The 12,790-nt window shown below is 37.8% G+C and overlaps 1 pseudogene; it reads left to right on the forward strand.

The window, feature by feature from the left end:
• Nucleotides 1–200: 200 nt before the first annotated feature.
• Nucleotides 201–318, forward strand: LOC126459704 (5S ribosomal RNA; annotated as a pseudogene).
• Nucleotides 319–12,790: the final 12,472 nt, after the last annotated feature.

Raw genomic sequence — 12,790 nt, forward strand, 5'->3', positions numbered from 1 at the left:
AGCACGGTGAGTCGTTGGGCGAGGCGTCTGCAATCATGCAACAAGGTCGCGCAGACCTGTCCAGTGACCCGCGTACTGGCCGGTGCACACAACTGTGTTGGAAAGCTCGGACACGTTCATTCGAGGAGACCGACGGATCACAATCGAACACAAGCTGCTCACCTGGTCGTCTTTATTAGGTAATGCTGACATACTCGTCGGGCAACGGCCTTGCCGCAGTGGATACACCGGTTCCCGTGAGATCACCGAAGTTAAGCGCTGTCGGGTGTGGCTGGCACCTGGATGGGTGACCATCCAGGCCGCCATGCGCTGTTGCCATTTTTCGGGGTGCACTCAGCCTCGTGACGCCAATTGAGGAGTTACTTGACTGAACAGTTGCGGCTCCGGTCAAATAAAACCATCATAACGACTGGGAGAGCGGTGTGCTGACCACACGTCCCTCCTATCCGCATCCTCACCTGAGGATGACACGACGGTCGGATGGTCCCGATGGGCCACTTGTGGCCTGAAGACGGAGTGCTTGACATACTCGTCAACCAGTTGGGGTACCCAAAGGTGTATGCATGCTGGGTTCCTCGCCTCCTAACGGAAGACTGCAAAGAGCAACTGTTTGGCCCAATGTACGATGCACTCTGCTGGAAGCAGTTAAGTGGATGATCGGCAGGTTACTGATGCAGCAAGACATTGGACCCAACGCCCAATAGAGGGCTACTCGATTGAAGGTGCCACATCCTCTGTGTCTTTATACAATTTTTCTTGAAATCTTGCATAAGGTGAAAACAGTGGCCGAATAAACTAGCGGAGACGTATCGGGATGGATACAATTTCACACCTCTGAGCATCGTGTTGGCGGGTACACTTTTTTTCTGAGATACCATATCTACTGACCAAATGTTGATGCCGTCGGATTGTTATAGAGTTATATTAGGTGGTACAAGGCGTCAGAACGTGTTCAAGCACCCAGCGTTGGTCGAAAGACAACGCCATAGTGTTAAGCCAGTCACACTTTGTATCTTATACTGAGTTATCGTGTGGAAGCTTTTCACGTCGCACGCCAGTAATTCACATACCACTGTATCGTAACCGACAAGCATGCTGAAATGTACACTTAAGCCACGTAGCACGGAACGACCTTGCAAACATAATTAATAGTAAATTTAGAATTTTCACAGATGTTGCAGTTGCCTGTAATCTGTGGCGAAAGCTGCGGAAATATTTAGTCAGGCTTTGCTAAGGTTTCAGTGGTGCATAGATTTTCAACTTGGTTTAAATGTTCAGGAATGTATATTTTTGCACTTTAGAAAGCGAGGAAACGTATTACCCTATGACTACAGTATCAATGCGTCACGACTGGAGTCGTTCAGTTTATAAAAGTGCTTCTCATCCTATAATATTGTGAAAATCTCTGACAGCCGCACAAAAGAGGGCTAACGAGGACTACTGAACGTATACAAGAAATGGCAGCACGAATGGTCACACGTTTGTTTGAACCGTGGCCGAGAGTCACGGAGACAGTGAAAAATAAAATGAAATAAAATAAAATAAAGATAAAAATAAAAATAAATGACAAATGGTTGAAGATAGAAGCAAACAATGTAGTGAAAGCCTACTTACAAAGTTTCAAGGACGGACTTCAGTTGACGGATCTAGGAATATGCTAAAACCCTCTAAGTATTTCTTCCGTAGCGATCGCTAAGACAAGATCAGAAAAATTACAGTGCGCACAGAGGGGTTTAAGCAGTTATTCTGCCGTGTTCCATACGTGAATGGAACGTGAAGAAGCCCCAGTGACTGGTACCTTGGAAAGTAGCTTCTGCCATGCGTCTGACAGTGGGTTGCAGCATATCGATGTAGATCTAGATTTACTAGTAGAACGTTTGACAGAAAACAACTCGAACTCTTGTGATATTTGAATTCTGTTCCAAGAAGCTGATTTTCATTTGAGTTCACAGACCAAGTGCGAAATATCAGTTATTCTCGTCCAAGACAAGCCTCCTCCGATACAAAACCAGCCTGTTACCATTACCACTACATGTTATTTACTGCAAAGAAACAATAGACTTTTTTTCGAAGCCTGATGATGACGTCAGTATCAGAATATTTTGATAATGGGCTGAAGGGTTTCAACATTCCTTACTCTCTGGTTGCAGAGCCGTTTGACACTTTCGAAGTAATGTTTGCTAAACCGCAAAAGTCAACAAACTTACGGAGTAAATAAAGCGCTTAATGTCTGTATCGTAGTTTTATGCTGTAATGTTACAGCAATGTGAAGTTGTTAGCAACATAAAATTATTAGTGATTGTGGCACATTTTACATTGTATAATGTGCTAGCATCAATGACTTTTTATTAAAGAAGATTTTCAAAGGACAATTTGTGATGTTGAAGATACCACTCGGTGAAATCTGGATGTTAACAATACCAAAGTACCTGTAGACTACGATCGTCTTACGAAATGCAGTCAATAAACTGTTTAGTACTTGGTGCCAAGTAATGTCATCCAACTACGACGTTTAATTAAATCACAAGTTGCTTTATTAAATCATAATTACATTCATTAAAAATAAAATTTAAATATTTTTCCATGGATTTTAAGTTGCGGACGAACGTTGTATATCTTTTTTATTTTATTTTTATTTTTTATTTTTTATTTTTTCTTCTCGAAGGAGATGAAGACGTTACCGCGGCACCCAGCCTGGTATAGTCTTCTGATATAACGCCACTTGGTCGTCTCCCGTGTCAGGTTTGTATTTATGCGAGCAGCTTCTCATTTAGCGTCAGGGGTGTGAGTGGATGCGTTCGAGACTTTTCGACCACAGAAAAAACTCATATGGTACTATGTAGCGAACAACGGATCACCGCTTCAGGCGGCACAATGGTAACCGCAAGTAGCCAAATAAATATCCATTTTTTCTCACAAAGAAACATACCAGTGACAGAAATCGACAGGAATATCGCGGAGGGCATTACTTTTTCCTTCTTACTGTCACGGAGATTTCCAATTCCCAAAAGAATTAATAAACACAGAACGTCTTGCTGACTTTGAAGGTTAGGTAAATATTTTCTGTTTGAAGCTAAAAACAGAGATATTGAAGTCGTAGTGTGATCTGTCGTGCAGTCTCGTTCATATCTTGCTTGTTATTTGCACTGTAAATTTTATTTGACAATATCTGAAAAAAGAAGAATCGCGCAGAAAAGGAAACCTTCTACCTGTAAACAGCTAAAAACAACTAAAACAAGTTGACTGTGTTTCTCTCCTGCAATATGGTATATGCATCTCTGGTTTATAATTTCGTTAAGAAACTATACTAGAGAGGAAAGCAATTCATTTGGAAGTGTTTGCAGAATAATGTGAAGTTAAAAAATGGCTCTGAGCACTATGGGACTTAACTTCTGAGGTCATCAGTCCCCTAGAACTTAGAACTGCCTAAACCTAACTAACCTAAGGACATCACACACATCCATGCCCGAGGCAGGATTCGAACCTGCGACCGTAGCGGTCGCACGGCTCCAGACTGTAGCGCCTAGAACCGCTCGGCCACAACGGCCGGCAATGTGAAGTACAAAAGAAAAATGTGGAGAAGTTTATGATACAATCCGTCTCTATTACAAGCTGAATAGCGTCGTTTTTATTCTTTCTCTATCACAGCGAACGATCGTGACTCAACATGCCATTAATTATTGTGACCCTTTTTATTTAGGATCTGACATGAGTGGACCATTTTTTGAGTGAGTGATGCACTCGAACATTCCCTCCCAGTAAAGATTGTTGCAAATTAGAACATATTTATAAAATTCAGTTGACATGCGAGTAATCATTGTTATTTCATTCGACACTCCGATTACAGACTCGTACTGTTCTAAACTGTTACATTGCCGCAACTCCCTCAGCAGCCGCACGCAACACTGTCGACCCACACAACGTTAGTGTCAGTCAGAGATCTGCGAGAAATGTCGGCCAACTCACCAGAGATGCAAACAACTGAAAAGATAAAATAAAAATGTGGTATCAAAAATTCACAACTTGGATGTATAAGGATATAGGATCCTCACAAATTAAATAATCGTAATTATAGTATCCGCTCAATAAACAGCAATTGTCGGTACTGTCAAGTTCAGTTTGTCGTTCAGTACAAAATTAGTATCTGCTCTCCGGAAGCTGTTGTTAATACAATAGTAAAAGTTACATGTTTAATAAACTGAAAAATCAAGGGCTGCGCTGATTGGAATTAGCCTGTCGATTAATGGCGACGAACTGCTTTCAGAATTGGCAAACGTCTCTCATCCCTACTTGAACATGAAACTACGCTATTACAGTATATTTGTCATAGTAGGCACAGAATTTGGATTTTTGTAACCTTTACAGAACGAGTGTGGACAAAATAATGGACCTTTGCCGTCAGCTCTGTAACTGAAGAACAATGCTCATTTACAATAGTTTCGCCAACTGGGTCATTTTGCTGTTAAGAGATATTTGTTTCGATTACAAAGTGAATTATTTGTTGATTTCAGACTGATTTTTTTTTCCTCATCCGTTTTTTTCCATTTACCTTATCTTCCGCAAGTCTCTTCCGTTCAGAGTACGTTGTTAATCCCACATCTTGCTTTGTCTGCCCGGTGTCATGTTCTTGTTCGTGCATTGTTCGAATGCATTTTTCCTTCCATTATTTTCACAATAAGTGGTCAATTCTGTATAGGTTTCCAGACAGTCGGTCTCTCCGTTCTGTGGCACTTTTTCTCTCCTATGTTGTTGAATACTTATTCGCTGGTCATTCTATCAGTCCATGGAATTCTTAGGATTCTTCTCCTACACCAGGCTTCAAAGGGCGCCTTACGAAACATGGTAAAAAGTTTGTAAGCTGACAGATGTCACTCTTTCTGTGAGCTCGACGACAGCAAAGAACGTTTAATAGCGAAGCGCACGACTGCAGTTTACCGCAGGGCTGAAGTAATTAATAAAGTGTATGAAGTCGGTAACATCGATAGTTCATTACATCGGGGACTGTGCTAACGTTCACCTGCCAGAGAATACGGACGCCTAGACTGAAACCCGAATACTTCAGATTTTACTCCTGGCTGACGGCTGATCAATAAAGAGCTTTCCACAAATTTCGCATCACGGCTCACTCGCATTCCTGAAAGGATATAGAGCGCATCACAGTGCGGCACTGCACACAGTCTGACATTTTCTCAGTATTGACAAGGGTCCTGTATATTTTCAGTTCCCAATAGAACGGCAAATACTCTGAGCAGTCCTGTTGCGTTTTATGTCACGAATATTGCTGGTCGTTCCCACCATATTCTGAAACGTTCGTATCGGGCATGGTTTATTAAACCCGAGCTGATGAAAATACTGCGATGAACCCTCTGATTGGTAACTTGTTCAGTTAGGAGCTCTGGTATTTGTTGCTGCGCGTATGTTTTGAAGTACCAGGCCAGTGGTTGTCATGCAATTTTCGACTGTATTGCATCTGTGGCCTCGCAGTTTTGCCAAAGACACACAGTGAGTGCTGTCGAAAACTTTGTAACACTAGCATACAGTACTTGTTGGCCACACCAGTCTTTTCCGATATCTACGTAAAGTATGAGCTTATTGTGGAATTGGCGGTAACAAGCACTTTCAGTAATATATTTCACAGCAGCACCCAAATAGACTGATGCAGAGGATAGATAGTATTATAAAAGAAAGTATCACCATTTTAGAGGGTCTAGTCGTGGTACTGGTCGCATAACCTGAAAACCCTGCGTTCCCCTCCGTAGACTATCCCCGTAACCGCTTGTGTGTTTGTAGGGATTTGTAAATGGTAGTTCTCCTTTTCTACTCGTTTTGTTAGCAATTTTCCTGTCAGAAATTCGTTAGTGATGTTCGCTATAATAATTAACAAAAATGCAGTTCCATTATGGAAAAGGTTGGACCTTGTGTTTATGTACTGATCAAACATTTAGCCAACCAGCTTAACGTCTCATGCGTCCGACGTGCTGATACGAATAACACACAGAAGAGTTGAAAATAAGGTACAAAGAGGAAGAAATAGCAATTTCAGAGGATGAAAGGAACTAGTTTGTATATCAAGCAGATGACATCACATCAGATGAGATACATGGGGTTGTGAAGCAGATGAAAACCAGCAAAGCTGCAGGGTCTGATGCAATAGATTATAACTCCTTAAATATGGACGACTGAAGTTACAGCTAACGCGTGTACACCTCTTAAATGATTCTGTAAGATGTGGCTGGTACCTGAATGAGGAGAGACAGAGGAGGTGATATCGCTCCAACGGAGATACACAAAGAAATAAATTAAGTAGAGTAAATCGTGTATTATCAATCACGGGGTAGGTTCCTCTGTTAGGAATGAGATACCGCCAAATTCTTTGGGTTTTAAGACCTTAACTAATAGTACACTGGTAAATATAATTAACATTTAAAATAATAGGGTATCTAATCCTAGTTTATTATTTAAATTTCACAGATTCATAAGAAGAGCTATAAATAAATTTTAACATTTCACCTTACAAATCTATATTTTAACCCTAAAAATATAAACAACTGTTTTAACCAATAATATTCACTTGTATCAATCGTATAACCGTGGCTGCTGGCACGAATTATGCCGATACTAAATCAATTGCTAAATCCAAAATCACTTGATAATTAAATCAAATTACTGCAAAAAGAACATTTAGTTTAACAAAACTTACATATAATACAAAGAAAAAGTGAATAAATAAGCAAGAATAAAACTTTTGGAAACAAAATAAGAAATTTGAAAATTTATAAAATTAAGAAAAAATAAAAGATTCAAATATTTAAAGAAAAAAAAGAAAAAAACACAAAAAATGACAAAAAAAAGAAACGCACCCTCGAATGACCACAACAACTTCTCTATTATATATAAATAAAGATTAATATGGAACATGTATACCAATAAATGTATTATATTCTTTCTTATTTAATCTTTCTTTTCACTAATAATAAAGAAAGATTAAATGATATAATAAATATATTTTATACAATTATGTAAATTAATGTAATATGTTATTAATATAAAATTAACTTTATATTAAGTTAACTTAAATATTAATTAGTTAAATAATGTAATTATAGAAAATATATTAAATTATATTATTATAATTAATATAATTATTTATATTAATATAATATTTTTATATTTAATATAATAAATTATATTTATTATATCCAATTATAATAATATTTAATATTAATTTACATATTATTATATAATTTATAATATAATAACCTGTTTTAAGCTAAAAACATAAGTAGCTATAATCCTAGGTAAATAAATGTATTAAAATAATCATTTAATAATAATAAAATAACATTATAGGTATTTAAATTTAATTAAATGTCATATATTAATATAAATTATTTATTATATATAATATATATTCAAATTATCCGAACTGACATAAATTAATTAGAAATAACCAAAATAATACATAAACAAATTTTAAAACAAAATTTTAATTTATGTATTAAATATAAATGAAGTGCCTGATTAAAGTGTTACCTTGATAGGGTAAATCAAGTAAATAAAAATTACCTTCATTAAAAATTACATAAGACAGAATTAAACTACCTCCTTTAGTATCAAAAACTAATGTGCATCATACACCTTAATGTAAAAAGGTAAGCTAAACAAGCTAATGGGTTCATACCCCATTTATAGAGGTAGCAATCCTCTCCTTTTTAATGACCAACAACTCTACAAAACTTCTCTTCCTATCAACATTAATGATAGGAACGATCCTGTCCATTTCATCAAACTCCTGATTTGGAGTTTGAATAGGACTTGAGATCAACTTACTTTCATTTATTCTGCTCCTAACAAGTAATAAAAATATAATAATAAATGAGTCATCAATTAAATATTTTATTGTCCAAGCAATAGCATCGACAATACTATTATTTTCAATTTTGCTGATTCAAATAAAGTATCCAATAGGATGAGAAACAGAATTTATTCCATCAATAATAATTAGATCTAGATTATTATTAAAGATTGGGGCTGCACCCTTTCATTTCTGATTTCCAGAAGTAATAGGAGCTTCAAGATGAAATAACTGTTTAACACTAATAACATGACAAAAAATTGCCCCAATAATGGTATTATCTTATTGCATTCAACTAAGAACTTTCATTTGAACAATTATCATTCTAAGAATTATTATTGGGGCAATAGGTGGTTTAAATCAAACATCTCTACGACAACTTCTAGCATATTCATCAATTAGACATTTAGGGTGAATAATTAGATCCCTAACAGTTAGAGAAAACATCTGAGAACTATACTTTATTATTTACTCACTATTAAGATTAATTATGGTCTTATTATTTAAGCAAATAAATCTTTTTTTTATAAACCAAATTTATTCAGTCAGAAATATAAAAACTGAAATTAAATTCATAATATTTTTATCTCTCCTATCCCTAGGTGGTTTACCACCATTCCTTGGATTTCTACCAAAATGAATTGTAATACAGTCATTAATAGAAAATAACATAACAACTATTATAACCATTATGGTTGTATTAACTACAATTACACTTTATTAGTATATATGTATTAGATTCTCAGCCCTAATTATGTCATACACAGAAAATTCATGATCTATAAAAATAAAGTCTCAAAAATCAAGAATTATTCTTCCTATAACAGTAATAATTTCAACAATAGGATTAATCTCAACATCAACCTTAATCTCATTATACTAAGGACTTAAGTTAACTAAACTAATAACCTTCAAAGTTATAATTAAAAGAATAATCTTTTAGGCCTTAGTAAAAATTTACACCTCTAGAATTGCAGTCTAGAATCATAATTGAATATAAGGCCTAAAACATGGTAAGAGAGAAACATCTCATAAGTAGATTTACAGTCTACCACCTTAAATTCAGCCATCTTACCGCAAAAATGATTATTCTCAACAAACCATAAGGATATTGGTACTTTATATCTCTTCATAATCTGCGGAGCTAGTTGGCATAGAAACTTGTACTTCTGAGGTGTGGGCTTGGTGTCCATTTTGGCTATGATAATGCGTTCACCAGGCTGTTCATAGTAGCTTAACCACATTCCTATTTCCCCATGAACCACGGATCTTGCCGTTGGTGGGATGGCTTGCGTGCCTCAGCTATACAGATAGCCGTAACGTAGATGCAACCACAACGGAGGGATATCTGTTGAGACCAGACAAACATGTGGTTCCTGAAGAGGGTAGCAGCTTTTTCAGTAGCTGCAATGGATGATTGACTGATCTGGCCTTGTAACATCAACCAAAACGGCTTTGCTGAGCTGGTACTGCGAAGGTTGAAAGCAAGAGAAAATATAGCTTTAATTTTTGCCGAGGTCATGCAGCTATACTGTATGGTTAAATGATGAGTGGCATCCTTTAGGGTAAAATATTCCTGAAATAATATAGTCCCCCATCTGATCTACTGCGGGGAACTACTCAGTAAAACGTCTTTATCAGGAGAAACAAAACTAGCGTTCTATGGACCAGAGCGTCAAATGTTAGATCTCCAACAAACATTATTGTCAGAATACGTCGCCCATGGCTTCTGCAGGAAGCACAGGACACTAAGAGAACCCTCTGCTTTAATTAAGATGAGTATCATACCATGCAGCTAAACATTGTTCTAGAACTACTCCCATCACCAACCACTCACTACCACCGTCTACTGTCAAATATCCTCAGGATTACCCACGCGTGTATCTCAGTTCAATATTCAGTACAGTGAAACATGTAAATGAAACACACGCATAGAGGAAAGTAACAAGGTAACTTTCTTTGTGCAAATGAAATAAACCCAATCAGTCACGCTCACAGCGTAATAAAAGTAATATAACCTTCTTTAAAATAAAACGTAGAAATCACTAATGCTCACGGTATGCAGTTCACGAAATAAAAATGGCTCTCGCCTTTTGAGAACGCATTCGAATGCCCAACGTGCCGTCACACAACAACCATAATACTACAATAACAGACTGTCGGTGCTTATTAGTACTTGTTAACTAGTACACTCAGAGCACCAATTGTAGTTTACACTGTACACTATATGGGGTCAATTAATCACCAACCTGCAGCCGTCGGCTTCTATAGGACGTAGGTACTGCAAAACTCCCTTTTCACAGCTCCACTGCAATCACAGTTCTCATACCCGGCAAAAGACACCAGCCTCTCCACAAAGCGGTCAAGCCCCGCACTGACCGTTGGGCATTCCCGTAGGCAGCTCCTTGGTGTAGCAGCTTGGAGAAGGGTTCCCAGTATTGTCTGTGCGTCAGCTGAGTTCCACTTTGCAATGCCAAAGAGCGAAATGCTACGCTGATTGAGACTATGTTCTCCGTCTCGTACGGCCCCGTCAAACCTCAGAGTGGCGCTAACTGCGTTACATATACCGCCGACCACACCCCCTAGCCAAGCACTAGCACGATAGCAGTGTTGACGAGGCTGGGGGACGCGGAAGGAAGGAAGACGTATCACGATTTACAAATTCGCTGCGCACCTTAGAAAGCCGAAATAGATGGTGGTACGAAGAATAAATCTAAATAAATATAGCGTATTTGGAAAATTGTTGCCTTCATTTGGGAAGGAAATCCATTACGAGTATGTGGTGCAGTAGGGAAAGACCTGCTACCATGAACTTTACATTGGTTTTTAGAGTATGGATGTAGATGTAGACGTAATGTATATATAATGTTATGTTGTGTTGTTTTTATTTTATTTATTGATTTACTACAACCAGTCACAATTTACTTTAACAAAACTAGTTACTCCAGAGGTTTAAAGCTGCACCACGGTAACATTGTTGTTTTACCCGTTTTCTCCAGTTATTACCTTATAATACGCCAGCTTTACTCACTTCACTGTATACAATGTGTGTATGATGTAAACACGACATGAAACAGTCTATGGCCGCTGGAGATAGTTGTTTTTATATTTGTTCATCTTTGTAGTTAAAGCCCTCCACAACATTTTGACACTTATACTAAATTAGTGTTTTGTTTTTTTCCTCTCCTTCTAGAAAGCTTCACGGGTTACCTCAAAATCGTACACACAACACATACAGAGCTTATTAATTGACACCCTGGTCGTGCAGGTTTATACCTGTGAAATGCTTGTCGAAAATGAAATAAACTGTCACTGGTAGCAGTACACTTGTAGTTTCAATTGTAATAAATAACATTCACGGCAAATCCTAAACTAAAATGCTTGTATTTAATGTTTCTTAAATTACAGTTTTCGTGATCTGTGTAGTGACTCGCCTCACGTTTGAGTAGTTCTGCCTCCCATGGGCCCAGGAAACCATGAAAAAAATGTAATAACAAACTTCTAGCGCAAAATATTTATGTGTCGTTTGCTGATTTTAAAAATGTCTATGATTCCTTCGATGGATATATACTATTCAGCTTCCTAGAAGAACTTGGATCTGACGATAAAACAGTAAGCAAACTTGACTAATACAATTTCGAAAGTGTAATTTTTAGGTGAAATATCAAAAGCTATCGAAATTAAAACAGGCTTGAGACAGGGGGAAAGTATGGCCCATTATTATGAAACTTCATTTCGTAGAAAGCATTACAAGAATGGAGAAAAAGAACTGAAGAGCAAGGAATCAATAAAGTCCAGCTTGGATGAAGGAGGTAGAACGTTGATACTGACTGCTTAGCTTCGTGGGGGCTAGTGATGCACCAAAATATATGGAATCAAAATATGAGAATATAAACAAAGTTTCAGAATTTAAATACTTGGGAGATATAATTGAGCCAAATGCTCTGAACAAAGCAGGTAAGATAAACAGATCCAGGAAAATGTAAATGGCATTCCATTTAATAAAGACCACATAAAATAAGACACTCTTTATCTATTAATACAAAGTTGTCCTCCCCGGCAGCTGAGTGGTCAGCGTGACAGAATGTTCATCGTAAGGGCACGGGTTCGATTCCCGGCTGGGTCGGAGATTTTTCTCCGTTCAGGGACTGGGTGTTGCGTTGTCCTAATCATCATCATTTCATCCCCATCGACGCGCAAGTCGCCGAAGTGGCGTCACATTGAAAGACTTGCACCCGGCGAACGGTCTACCCGACTCGAGTCACTAGTCACACGACATTTACAATACAAAATTGGGGCATTTCTGCGTGGTGATTGAAGCCGAGGGTCATAGGCCTAAGAATGCCCCCCCCCCCCCATAAACACAGTTAAATAGCTGGGAGCAGAAATAAAGAAGAATAATTCGAAAAATTTTGGGCCGGAAGTACCAAAATGTGATTTGGAAATTGAGAAGCAACAAGAAAGAGTATGAATAAACCGAGAATATAATAGATACAGTGAGAAAGCGAAGGACTGCAAGAGACTGACCAAAGAGAAATCAACTTCTTTGACAAAAATTAGAAGTCATAGGTCATGATTTATACAAGGTGAGTCTGAAAAGTTCAGTGAATAGCTTCAGATAATAAAGGAAAGAAGAATCAGAAACAAAGTACCTTTAATGGCTTTCAAAGTAGTCACCATTAGGTACAACGTATTTCTGACTTCGGTTGTAAAGCTGTTGGAAACTGTCAGCAAACGCTTCTTGTGGAGGCGGTCCAAGATCCGTGGTTGGTTGTCAGCATCATTACACGAGATGAGACCTGGTGCTACAAGTACAATCCTGACACCAAGTAACAGGCAGCGGCACGGTGTCCGTTGTTTACACAGACTCCCAAAAGGAAGTCGGCTTACAAAATCTAAGATTAAGACGATATAGATCGTCTTTTTCCACACCAA

The sequence above is a fragment of the Schistocerca serialis genome, chromosome 2, assembly GCF_023864345.2.
Source record: "Schistocerca serialis cubense isolate TAMUIC-IGC-003099 chromosome 2, iqSchSeri2.2, whole genome shotgun sequence".
NCBI lineage: Eukaryota > Metazoa > Arthropoda > Insecta > Orthoptera > Acrididae > Schistocerca > Schistocerca serialis.